The sequence below is a fragment of the Triticum dicoccoides genome, chromosome 2A, assembly GCF_002162155.2.
Source record: "Triticum dicoccoides isolate Atlit2015 ecotype Zavitan chromosome 2A, WEW_v2.0, whole genome shotgun sequence".
Classification (NCBI taxonomy): Eukaryota; Viridiplantae; Streptophyta; class Magnoliopsida; order Poales; family Poaceae; genus Triticum; species Triticum dicoccoides.
In genome coordinates this window covers 161,256,589-161,263,342 of record NC_041382.1, presented here as the reverse complement: position 1 = coordinate 161,263,342, position 6,754 = coordinate 161,256,589, and positions in this window count along the sequence as shown.

Below are 6,754 nucleotides of genomic sequence, written 5' to 3'. Positions count from 1 at the left end.
CCCTACCTCGTGGCCTCCTGTTTCTTTTCTTGACGTAGGGTCCAAGTCTTCAGGGTCTTGTTCGTTGAGAAAATCACGTTCCCGAAGGTTTCATTCCGTTTGGACTCCGTTTGATATTCCTTTTCTTCGAAACCCTAAAACAGGCAAAAACAACAATTCTGGACTGGGCCTTCGGTTAATTGGTTAGTCCCAAAATAATATAAAAGTGGATAATAAAGCCCAATAATGTCCAAACAGTAGATAATATAGCATGGAGCATTCAAAAATTATAGATACATTGGAGACGTATCAGTCGGCTTGCCGCCGGGCTGGATCCATGGCGACTGGATTCGCTCGACGATCCACCGGGACGACATCGATGATCTGGTCGAGGGGGGATTGATTCCCCATGAATTGGCGTGACTCCCGGGGAACGAGACCGAGTCGCAGCTAGAGGAGGGTGAGCGCGTCCTCCTCGCTACTAACGTCGACCGCGGGTTTTCCTTGCCTCCCCACCCTTTCTTTCGAGGTTTCTTGAAGTTCTTCGGGGCGCAACTCCACTACTTCACCCCAAACACCATCGTATATCTTGCTGCTTTTGTGTCCATGTGCGAGAGCTTCCTGGGTTGTAGGCCACACTGGCGGCTCTTCAAGCACATATTCACCCGCTGTTCTCAGTCGGTCAAGAAGGCCAACCCTAGTGACGAGAGAACGCAAGTGATTCAGATGTGCGGGGGTCTTGGGATCCAAATGAGGAGTAAGAGTACTTTCCCAGCCATGATCCTTCCTGAGTCGGTTCGAGGGTGGCAGTCGACTAGGTTCTAGTACAAGGACTAGACGACCCCAGGTCAGGCGACTAGACTTCCCCCCTTTTCCATGGCCCGAGTGGAGAAGCCCTCTTCTTTGAAAGTGATCCCAGAGAACAAGGCGCAAGTGAAGGTGATGGTCGAGCGAGTAGTTCAACTTGTTCATGATGGGGTAACCGGTATGGATCTGTTGGAGGTCTTCCTCAGGCGACGCATCCAACCACTTCAAGCCCGTGACCATCCGATGTGGATGTATTCGGGCATCGATGACACCACTCGGATCCATCCAGAGGAGGTCGATGATGCTATGTTGGAAGGGTGGCTGAAGAGTATCACTGGCAACAAAGACAACTCCAGGGGATCCCGGAGGATTCCTCCACTAAATAATTCATACGAGACTGACAAGGTATGACTCCACATGGTCGAGTGTTTTCTTGATTTATCAAGTTGTTGTCTGCTGTCACCCGACTGCCTCTTGTCTTGTTTGTTGTCTTCTAGGCCCTGACTGAGATGTACTCAATGCCCAACGGGGAGCAGGAGCAGGACCCAGAGGGAGAAGCGAGTGGAGGTGAGAGCGGCGAATGGCGCTCTGACGACGAGGAAGACGAGGACAACGACGACCTGAGTGATGAAGAAGAGGTCGACTCTCATCCTCGTAGGGAGAAATGATCCAAGCTTTCTCATGATCCAGCAAGTGCCCGCGGCAAGGCAACCGTGCAGACTGGGCAGTCATCGAAGCACCCTTGAACGTATTCTCCAGCACTGACCGAAAAGGCGTCGAAGCAACCAAAAGCTGCGCCGTCCAAACCGCCAAAGGCCTTGCCGAAGATCAAATTTCATCCCCATTACTTATGGGTATTAGTTGGACTTGATTTCTTGCTTTAGTATGAATCTGGACCTGAGTCAATTCATTTCGTCAGATATGACGGACTGAACTCTGAAATTTGTAGTGCCGCTACCTCTGGGACTTCCACTCGCCAGTATGAAGATGAGGACATGGAAGATGTGGTCACCTCCAATCCAGGTATAAACCTCGTGATCTCATTCTCGATTGTATGGTCGATTAACTTCTGGTGACTCATCTGGAGTCGGCTGACTTTTTTGCAGCCCCTCCCAATGTCATTGAGCTTCCGGATGACGACGAGGACGTGCCGCTGAGGCCCAGGAAGAGCAAGAAAACAACAGTTGGCAGGATATCTCGGTCGGAACCGGCAACAGAACCAACAGTCCAACAGCCCGAAGATGCTAATAGAACCTCTGTAACCTTTGTTGTCCCAGTGTCGAGTGAGCACCCCGCACCGTCGACTGTACCAGTGTTTTCTTCAGCCATCCAACCTCATGCCTTGGAGCCCCAAGCTGCTGCGTCTGGACCGTCTGTCCCCTTCTTCACCACCTATCATGTTTTGGAAAGCCAGTCGGACACCACCGCGGAGGCTATCCGTCAGGCTAGTGTAATGATGGAGCGGATGAAGGCAGTGCACGACAATAGTCAGGTTGCTTATGACGCCAGCGCGGCTCTTCAAGCCAATGTCCAGGTAAGTTGACTTCTGACTGAACTTGACTTCTGACTGAACTTATCTTGTTAGGATATGCTACCTGAATATTTTCCTTCGCACAATCTCTTATTGTCTGCTTCGAATCTGTACACCCACTGGGTGTTTTGTCGTCTGTATTATTTGCACTCTTCCACTCGGTCTGGTCGAGTGAGATCTGAACCAGTGGGGGCATGCTAAGTGCACCCACTGGGTGTAGTCCCCGAGACCGTAGTCGACTGCTGGCAGTCGGCTGGGGTCTGAGCACTTTTTTCAGTCTGGGCGGACCAGCCGAATGGAATCCAAACCAGTGGGGGCACGCCAAGTGCACCCACTGGGTGTTGTCCCCGATACTGCAGTCGACTGCTGGCAGTCGGCTGGGGTCTGAGTACTTTTCTTTTAGTCTTGAAGCTTTATTCACTCGGAAGTAAATAATCTTTGATCTCGTCGATTGATATGTCTTTTACTTACTGTAGAAATCTTGTACCCTCATTTCCAAGTTCGCCAAGTTTGAGGAGAAGCAGAGGCAACTCCACCTTGACCTGGAGCTGGCCCAACAAAACTTGAAGAAGGCTCAAGATGACGTTGCCGGTATGGAAGGTAACAGCCTATCGACTGCTCATGTTGGTCGTCCTTTAAATTATCCCTTCGATCTTCTGTTTGATCTAAATGTGTATTTTGTAGAGAAAATGAGGCTGGCCCTGGAGAAGAAAGACTTGGAACTTGCAGTTGCGTAGAAAGAGGCTCAAGAGAAGGCTACCCTTGTTAACCAGAAACTGGCTTCAATCGGCGTGCTACAGGAAGAAATCAACAAGCTGAAGTCGTCCCTCACCGAATCCAATCGAGAGGCGACTTGTCTGAAGAAAGATAAGGTGGCTCTGACCGACCAGCTGGAAAGCATGACGCGTAGGAGGAACGATCTGGAAGCTTACTTGTAATGCCCTCGATGCGGGTATATCTCCTACGTGTCGAAGCACGACTTAGAGGCATAACCGCATTGAAAGCAATGTCGCAAGTAAGGTAATCTTCAAAACAACCCATGTAAATAGATAATAGGGGAAAAGTTACATAATTGGCTTACACTCGCCACGTCACACAAATACATGAATAACATTACAATCATCCAATACACTCATGGTCCGACTACGGTACCGAAATAAAAGATCAACCCCAACATGTGACACGGTCCCCGATCGCCCCAACTGGGCACCACTACTGATCATCTGGGAAAGACACATAGTAACGGCGAGAGTCTTCATCGAACTCCCACTTGAGCTCAAGCGCATCGTCTGGAACGGTATCATCGGTCCCTGCATCTGGTTTTGGAAATAAACTATGAGTCACGGGGACTCAGCAATCTCGCACTCTCGCGATCAAGACTATTTAAGCTTATAGGTAAGGCAAGGTAATATGTGGAGCTGCAGCAAGCGACTAGCATATATGGTGGCTAATATGTTCGCAAAAGAGAGCGAGAAAAGAAGGCAAAGCACGAACGAAGAACTATGATCAAGAAGTGATCCTATAACAACCTACGTCAAACATTACTCTAACACCATGTTCACTTCCCGGACTCCGCCGAGAAGTGACCATCATGGTTACACACGCGATTGATACATTTTAATTAAGTTAAGTTGCATGTTATCTACAACCGGACATTAACAAATTCCCATCTGCCCATAACCGCGGGCACGGCTTTCGAAAGTTCAAATCCCTGCAGGGGAGTCCCAACTTAGCCCATCACAAGATCTCACGGTCAACGAAGGATATTCCTTCTCCTGAGACATTCCGATCAAACTCGGCATCCCTGTTTTACAAGACATCCTCGACAATGGTAAAACAAGTCCAGCAACACCGCCCGAATGTGCCGAGAAATCCCGATAGGAGCTGCACATATCTTGTTCTCAGGGCACACTCAGATGAATACTATGTACAACTAAAACCAACCCTCAAGTTTCCCCGAGGTGGCGCTGCAAGTGGCTCTGTTTGGACCAACACTCAGAGGAGCATTGGTCCGGGGGGGTTTAAATAAGATGACCCTCGGGCTCCAGAAACCCAAGGGAAAAAGAGGCTAGGTGGCAAATGTTAAAACCAAAGTTGGGCATTGCTGGAGGAGTTTTATTCAAGGCGAACTGTCAAGGGGTTCCCATTATCACCCAACCGCGTAAGGAACGCAAAATCCGGGAACATAACAGCGATATGACGGAAACTAGGGCCGCAAGAGTGGAACAAAACACTAGGCAAAAGGCCGAGCCTTCCACCCTTTACCAAGTATATAGGTGCATTAAGATAAACAAGATAATATGGTGATATCCCAACAATAAACAATGTTCCAACAAGGAACGATCTCCAATCTTCACCTGCAACTAGCAACGCTATAAGAGGGGCTGAGCAAAGCGGTAACATAGCCAATCAACGGTTTGCTAGGACATGGTGGGTTAGAGGTTGACATGGCAATTTAGGAGGCATGATAAGCAAGTGGTAGGCATCGTAGCATAGGCATAGCAAAAGAGCGAGCATCTAGCAAGCAAAGATAGAAGTGATTTCGAGGGTATGATCATCTTGCCTGCAAAGTTGTCAGAGTTGACTTGATCCACGTAAGCAAACTCAACGGGCTCCTCGTTAGCGAACTCGTCTCCCGGCTCTACCCAAACAAGACAAACAAGCAAAAGGAACACAATCAACCACGTGCAATGCTCAAACGACATGATGCGAACATGGTATGATATGCGGGATGCAGTATGGGATGCATATGTAAGATTTGACAAGGAATGATTGAACCTGGACTCAACATGGAAATCCAAAAGTGCCACTGGAAAGGTGAGGTGATTTAGGTTAAAATCGATATAAAGATCACCGGAATCGGATGCACGGTTTGGAAATGGCAAGCAAAACAAATATGGCACCGGTCTGCGATAAACAGCAAGTAGCCATCTAAATGCATCAAGATAATTATGCTACAGCACTCAAACATGGCAAAAAAATACATGGCAGGGATTCACTAATGATGCTTGACAAAAGATGAACACTGGGCTACGACTAATTCATCCATTAACAGGTTCAAACAAGCATGGCAACAGTGCAAATGGTAAACAGGTTTCAGACTTTGTAAAATTAACACAAGTCTGGAATTTAACATCAGGTAGCACACTTTGGAGAATGAAAACTATAGGCTATAGGAACTTAACATGGCAAAGGAAGGCATGGCATGAAGCTACTCAAAGCACTTAACAAAAGTCTCTTAGTGACCTTGAGCCAAAAGGGACCAGAAAATACAATTGCAAGCATGCGAACATGGCAAAACCATAATCAGATTACAGACTTAGTGAAAATAAACTGGAGCATGCAAATCTGTTAACGAGTAGGCATGTTCACGAGCTCGATGCACTCACTACGGAACAAGGCATGACAATCTAAGCATACACCCATCAAGAATACATATAATAGAAGCTAGACATGGCAAGAACAACAACATAGCATGCCTGGATCAACAACAACATCCTCGGCAAAATCGCTAACAAGTAAACAATCTGCTAAGATTCATGAAATAGCAAAAGTAGAGCTCGATTGACTCAAGCTAGGCTGCTCCATAATTGCAAAAAAGGACATGGATGGATAGAGCACCACAATATTAAGAAATCATCCTTACTGATCATCCTCAAAAGAGGCACGGATCACTAGCAAACAACATGAACATATGGCATATTGATAAAATCAAATCAAGGACTTGGAGAAATTCGAAGTCCCTGAAATCAGCATTAACGAATGCACTACTTTGCAAGCTTGTGCGAGTCACCACACATATCATAAAAATACATGGTAAGCACATCTTTAAAGATGGCATGGCATATAACAAAACTCATGTAGAACTCAGGAGCATATCATGCACACATTAAACATGGCAAAAATGACAAATAGCTATTTGATGCAGCGGATCTGACAATTATCTCAAATAGCTCTCTTCCAACAGCATTTCGGGCATCAATATGAGCTCAAAATAAAATTATGCAATGAGATGAAATGATGTACTCTTTGAGACGAACATTTTGATATGCTACACGCGCAAAACGGAGCTACGAATGAGGAGTTACGGCATGATGAAGTTGCAAGAAAAATTAGGGTTTCGGGGAAAGTCAACCCCTCGGGATCCAGATCCAGATCCGGATCACTGTAGCTGCACGGTCGCCGAGGTTCGCCGGGGTGTCGCTGGACTTGGCGCGGAGCTCCCCGGAGGAAGAAAGCCGAGGGTAGGAGAGGCCGGGGCGGCGCCGGCGTGGCACGGGAGCTCCGGTGGCGAGGTTGGCGTGGCGGGGCAGCGAGGAGGCAAGGTCCGGCAAGGGCGGCGCTCGCCGGTGCGGTGGCGGAGCGGGCCGGCGCCGGAGCCGAAGGAGGCGGAGGGAGAGCACCCGGGCGGCGCGGGCGTGGAACGGCGGCGGCGGA